General features: G+C 49.6%; 1 pseudogene; it reads left to right on the top strand.

Moving 5' to 3' along the window:
* The first annotated feature begins 831 nt into the window (after positions 1 to 831).
* LOC100515751 (protein FAM136A pseudogene) lies at positions 832 to 1,289 on the top strand (annotated as a pseudogene).
* The last annotated feature ends 4,318 nt before the right edge of the window (positions 1,290 to 5,607 follow it).

Here is a 5,607-nt window from a genome sequence, read left to right as displayed (position 1 = left end):
ATTTTAAGACTTAGGCAAGTAGGTGCATGTATTTTAAAGTCCAGCTCAGGAGTTCCCGTTGTGGCTCGGTGGGTTAAGAACCTGACAAGTATCCCTGAGGATGCAGGTTTAATCCCTGACCTTGCTCACCTGATACCTCCCGCCCAGCCTGGCACTGATGCACGCTGCAGCTCAGATCTGGCATTGCTGTGGCTGTGGTGTAGGCCGGCAGCTGCAGCTCTGATTCGACCCCTAGCCTGGGAACTTCCATATGCCGTGGGTGCAGCCATAAAAATAAATGAATAAGTACGGAGTGAGTGAGACAAAATCCAACTCCCTTCAGCCACCCAGGTATGTGTTTTAAACTACTGGATGCCAAATGGTTTCCTGCAGCCATTCACTCTACACACTCTAGTCAACTCCAAAGTCAAGGAGCTTTTAAAGAAATTCTGAATGGGAATATATTTAGTTTAAAAACCTTAATGTACTGTACATGGGAGACGCTCTTTTACCCTTATTCTTTGGCTGTGGCCACGACTTGCAGAAGTTCCCAGACCAGGGATCAAACCTGTGCCACATCAGTGACAATGCCAGATCTTTAACCTGCTGAGCCACTAGGGAACTCCAAAAGACTCTCTGAGGAGAGCAAGGTCTGTACACATAGAGTGTGTAAGAGACACTGAGGAAAGTACGTGTTCATTGATTTAATTAGTCAACGTGTTTTCTTTACTTGGATCAACTACAAGGAAGGACTGTCTCAATTATTAGAAACCCTTTTTTAAAATCTGGTTGGAAAAGTACTCCATTCTTAGAATGAAAAATGCTAAGAGAAATAAATAAAAATTGCCATACATGTGGGCGCCAGCGTGGCAGGGAGCCGCTGGGGGTCGCTGTGGCGGAGCTGCAGCAGCTCCGGGTGCAGGAGGCCGTGGACTCCACGGTGAAGAATCTGGAGAGAGAGAACATTCGGAAGATGCAGGGCCTCGTGTTGATGCCACGCTGGCTGCTGTGAGGACAGCCAGGCATCCATGCAGCAGTGCATCAGTGCATTGAGCGCTGCCATGCACCTCTGGCTCAAGCCCAGGCCCTGGTCATCAGCAAGTCAGAAAAGTTCCAGGACCGCCTGGCTGGGTGCACTATGCATTGCAGTGACAAAGCCAAAGATGCAATAGCTGCAGGAAGGAAGGAGCTCCAGGGGAAGCGGCAGCTGGAGAGTTGGATGACCAGGCGTGTGGACGAGCACATGAACCCACCCCATCCCAACCGGGACCAAGAAGGTGGAGGAGTCGCCCTCGGCCAAGGGGAAATAGAAGCTGGCTGTTGGCCATCAGGGCAGAGGGCCGGAATCTATTTAAAAAGAGGAATGGGGCTTTTGGGTCTTTGAAGCGAAGTTTACGAATGGAGAAATCACGGATGGCAGCAAGTCTAAGGCCTCTGTCACTTGCCTCTGGACACTGGTTCCTTTGTGTTTCAGTCCCAGAAAGTGAAATGGAAAAAACTGATGCTAAAATTTGGGTCAGGGATCTCCGGGGAGAGTTTGAGAGCCTCAGTTTCGTGTGGCAAGCGCTTATCCTGGCGGAGAGGAGCCTCCCCTGTCCCAAGCCAGGTCTCTCCGAGGTATGAGATTCTCTTAGGACACAGATACCAGCCGGCCGGCAGCTTCCTCTGCCCGGCCTGTGGTCTAGCGGAGTGTGAGCAGAGGCGTTTCTGTTTGGTGCCAGCCGACCTCCTGTTTACCAGAAGGATCGACACACACCACGCCATTTTCAAAGAACTACAGTAAAACAAAATCTGCAAGGTCACCAATTTAGGAGGTGAAAGGGGGCTTCCAGGGTTTTGTTCTGCTTGGTTTTCTTTTATACACAGGGGCATGAAGTTAGCTTAAGATGCGGAGTTTGGGTAAGAACTTCGAAAGGGTCCTTGTGAGTATTCGTTTCTGGCCATGGCGACGTAGATGTGCCGTATCTAAAATGCTCGCACTTTCACATCTTTCAGCCTGGAGACCCTGCAAACATAAGAGGTGATGTCGCACTGGTGTGGGAAGCAAATCTGCCTTTTCTCCGGTCGCAGTGACGGCCCTGAGGCTGCAGCGGAGGGACAGGACCGTCTTACGGGACATTCCCCCTCGAAGGGGGTCTGGGTTGTGCCGACGATGAGGACTTAGGGGTGCACGTGAAAGAGAAACTGTTGTCTTCTTAATTAAGAGCGTTGTGAAGGACTGGATTTGGAAAAATCTGGTTTTCCCAAAACAGATAGAATGAAAGCCTAAACCCAGTATTGCTTGCTTTGCCACCTGAAATAACAAGGCTCTATTGAGACAATCCCTTGGCAACATGAAGGTCAAGGGAGAAAAAATAAGCAACTCAGGGGCCAGCTGTGACTCCTTGAAAAAGAGGGACAGCCCCTCATGACCAAATACCACTTTTTTTTTATTTATTTATTATTTTTTTTTTTTTTTTCGTCTTTTTGCCATTTCTTGGGCCGCTCTCGCGGCATATGGAGGTTCCCAGGCTAGGGGTCTAATCGGAGCTGTAGCCACTGGCCTATGCCAGAGCCACAGCAACGCGGGATCCGAGCCGCGTCTGCGACCTACACCACAGCTCACGGCAACGCCGGATCTTTAACCCACTGAGCAAGGGCAGGGATCGAACCCGCAACCTCATGGTTCCTAGTCGGATTCGTTAACCACTGCGCCACCACGGGAACTCCACCAAATACCACTTTTGTCGGGTCTTGTTCCTGTCCCAGTTCTGGCACCTTATTGTTCTGATAAGGACTTTGCTGTCTTTTTACCAGCTTATTACTTGAAGTGATAATATAGCCTGTCTGTTTGCTCTTTCGAGACTGTGATATATTTTCCTAGTGGTTTGGTTTTAAAAATAAATAAGGTTTAATTTTTTCTTCCCCCCAAGAAAAATTGCCATCCAGAAACAACCACTCTTGACAGTGTGGGTCTTTCATTCATTCAGCAAACACTTAGCGATTACCTTGTAGTTAGATACAGTGCCAGTGGCAGGGAAGAAACACATTAATAAGACACAATATCTGACCCCAAGTCTTCATGGGCATGACAGGTTGGATAAGTAGATAATTAAAGTAAAATTTGGTATATAATGCAATGAAAGATAGTCACAGGGCATTATTTTTTAAATATTATGTCATCGAAGTATAGCTGACGCAACAACGTTGTTAATTTCCGCTACACAGAAACGTGACACAGTTGTACATACACAGAGATTCTCTTTCATATTCTTCTCCATTATGGTTTCATGACAGTCTCTTGAAGAGGGTTCCCTGTGCTCTGCCGTAGGACCTTGTTGCTTCTCTATTCTATATAGAACAGTTTGCACCTGCTAATCGCAAACTCCCAATCCAACCCTCCCCTGGGTGGAACAGCAGGAGAATGAGGGAGGAACGCCCCCCCATAGACATGAGTGTGAGAGACAGGGTGGCGTATGAAGGAAGCCCACTTGCTGGGGGAGTTCCTCGCTGAATAATTTAGAAAATAAAGGTAGAAAGGAGGAAAGAAAGACAGCATATGCCATGCCCCCTTCCAGGAGTAACCAGACACTGGCCCCTTTCGGCAGCTCCGATTCCATCGCACTGGTGGGCTGCACTTGGCTCTGTTAAGTTTAACGATCTCTTTGTTGGTCAGAAGTAGGCGCTGCCCGGTGGCGCTATTTCTATGACCCACATCCTCATATTAGGCTGGTAAGGTTAAGATGTGTCGTCACAACGGCTTCATGCCCTGCTATTCAGGAGGAATGTGGGGGGACCTGGATTCATAATCAAGGAGACTAGGATTCCGAATGTACATTTTCTTCTAGTAAAACAGTTTGTTGGGTGGCTGGGGTGGAGGAGGAAGGGGCGATAGAAATAGTATGCACGTGCTCACACACACACACACACACACACGCACAGGAGTTTAGAAGGATCCCTGCCCCTTCTGCCCACTGCCCCCAGCCCTGTTTCTAAATTTGCCTTTATAATCGCCCCTGTTCACGGGGACCCCTTCAAGGAGCCAACCCCCAGCAAATGTCCTTTGTGGCCCCATCTCCGCCAAGATCCTCTTATCAAGATGGAGGGCACCAGGCAGGCAGCAATTGTAAGAGGAACCTGCATCTAAGAGAGCATCTCTAGTGTCCTCTAGAAAATGTGGTGAGGGGAAGAAATTTCAGCAAAACCATCTCAAGGTACGTACACTCGCTCTGAGCTCAAGGTAAGTAACATATTGGAGAGGTTTTGCTGCAGAGAGATTTCCAGGGGGGGGAAAATTGTGACTAAAACACCCACACGAATGACCCAGGCTAACATAGCAGAATGCATCTCTCTGTCAAACACAGGGAACTGACAGAAAGTGTTCCCTTGGGCATTTGTGAAGATGGGGTGAGCTGCTGACTGCAACATCTGCTCTGCCGGACACTCACTTTGAAACACCCTCCAGGTGCCTGCACCCACTTTGCATTTCAGACCAAGCCCTTGAAGATGGGGAGTCGATGATATAGCTTTACTTCTGCAGAGCACGAGAGGGGCCAGAACCAGCCCCGGGGCCACCACTGCCTCACTGCCGTGGAGACCCCAGCCCCACCCATGCACCATGTAGACCCCAAGGCCCAGGTGAACCTCGTCCGTGGAAACATCTGAGACATCAACCTCTTGCAGAGCTGTGGAGTCTATACCGGCAGGGAGCACTGATGCCACCACAAAGATGGCCTTGATTATTTACGAGGAAAATGAGGCTTTGAGAGGTTAAGGACATAGGTCAAGGTCCCCTAGTTCAAGACCGACAGCCGGGATTCAGGAAGAGAGTCTTCTGCTGTTAATGCCAATGCCAGCCGGATTCACCAGAAGCTATTTTACCCCCAACATTAAACAAGACACATTAGGATGAGTTTCTTGGGTTCCAGAAAGGTCAGCCCTACAGGAAGAGTTCTGGGGGGACAGTGTTGTAGCTGAGAGGTGGGGGGTCGTCCCACATACTGGCCTCAACCCCCCCCCCACGTGCTTTCCCTGATGGCTTTGCGGTTCCTCTGACGTGACGTGGATTTTCTCACTCCTTGACCCTCGGTTTGGCCCCGTGACGTTTGCCCCTAGCAGAGTGGAAAGACAGTGCAGACCGGACACGCGTGCATTTTCACATGCATGTGCGCACATCTGCTGCCCTCATCAGAAGGACGTGCTCCGGCCAGTTCACTGGTCCCAGGAAAAGGATGAGAGTCACATGAGGCAGAGCCACCCCCAGGGACACTTGCGCTAGATCAGCCGACCCGCTTGCCCGCGCTTATGTAACTGGGAATAAATCATGCGACATCTTTTTGGCAATTGCAGGCTGATACAAATTGTGTTTGAACTTTGGGATATGGGCCACAATTGAACTGTGGCCACGATTTTAGCTTTCTAAGCCACAAGGTCTGTCACAGAAGATAGGCGAATAGGGGTTCAACCCAGAGGAAATTGTTGGGTGGCTGTGGGCTGAAGGAGTGAGATAATGCTGGCAAAATGCTCACTGTAGCTCCTGGCATGAGTCCTGTGTGTTAGCTATTGTCACGCAGAACTAATACTGGGGCTGGCGCGCTGGCAGGTGCGCATCTGCTGACTGATTCTGTGATGTTCAGTCTTACAAGTTAA

Source organism: Sus scrofa, chromosome 10 (genome assembly GCF_054392235.1).
Source record: "Sus scrofa isolate SSC_HxYL_T2T_F1_AM1 chromosome 10, Sscrofa_HxYL_maternal_Yorkshire_Landrace_v2.0, whole genome shotgun sequence".
NCBI classification, from domain to species: domain Eukaryota; kingdom Metazoa; phylum Chordata; class Mammalia; order Artiodactyla; family Suidae; genus Sus; species Sus scrofa.
This window is presented reverse-complemented; position numbering and strand designations above follow the sequence as displayed.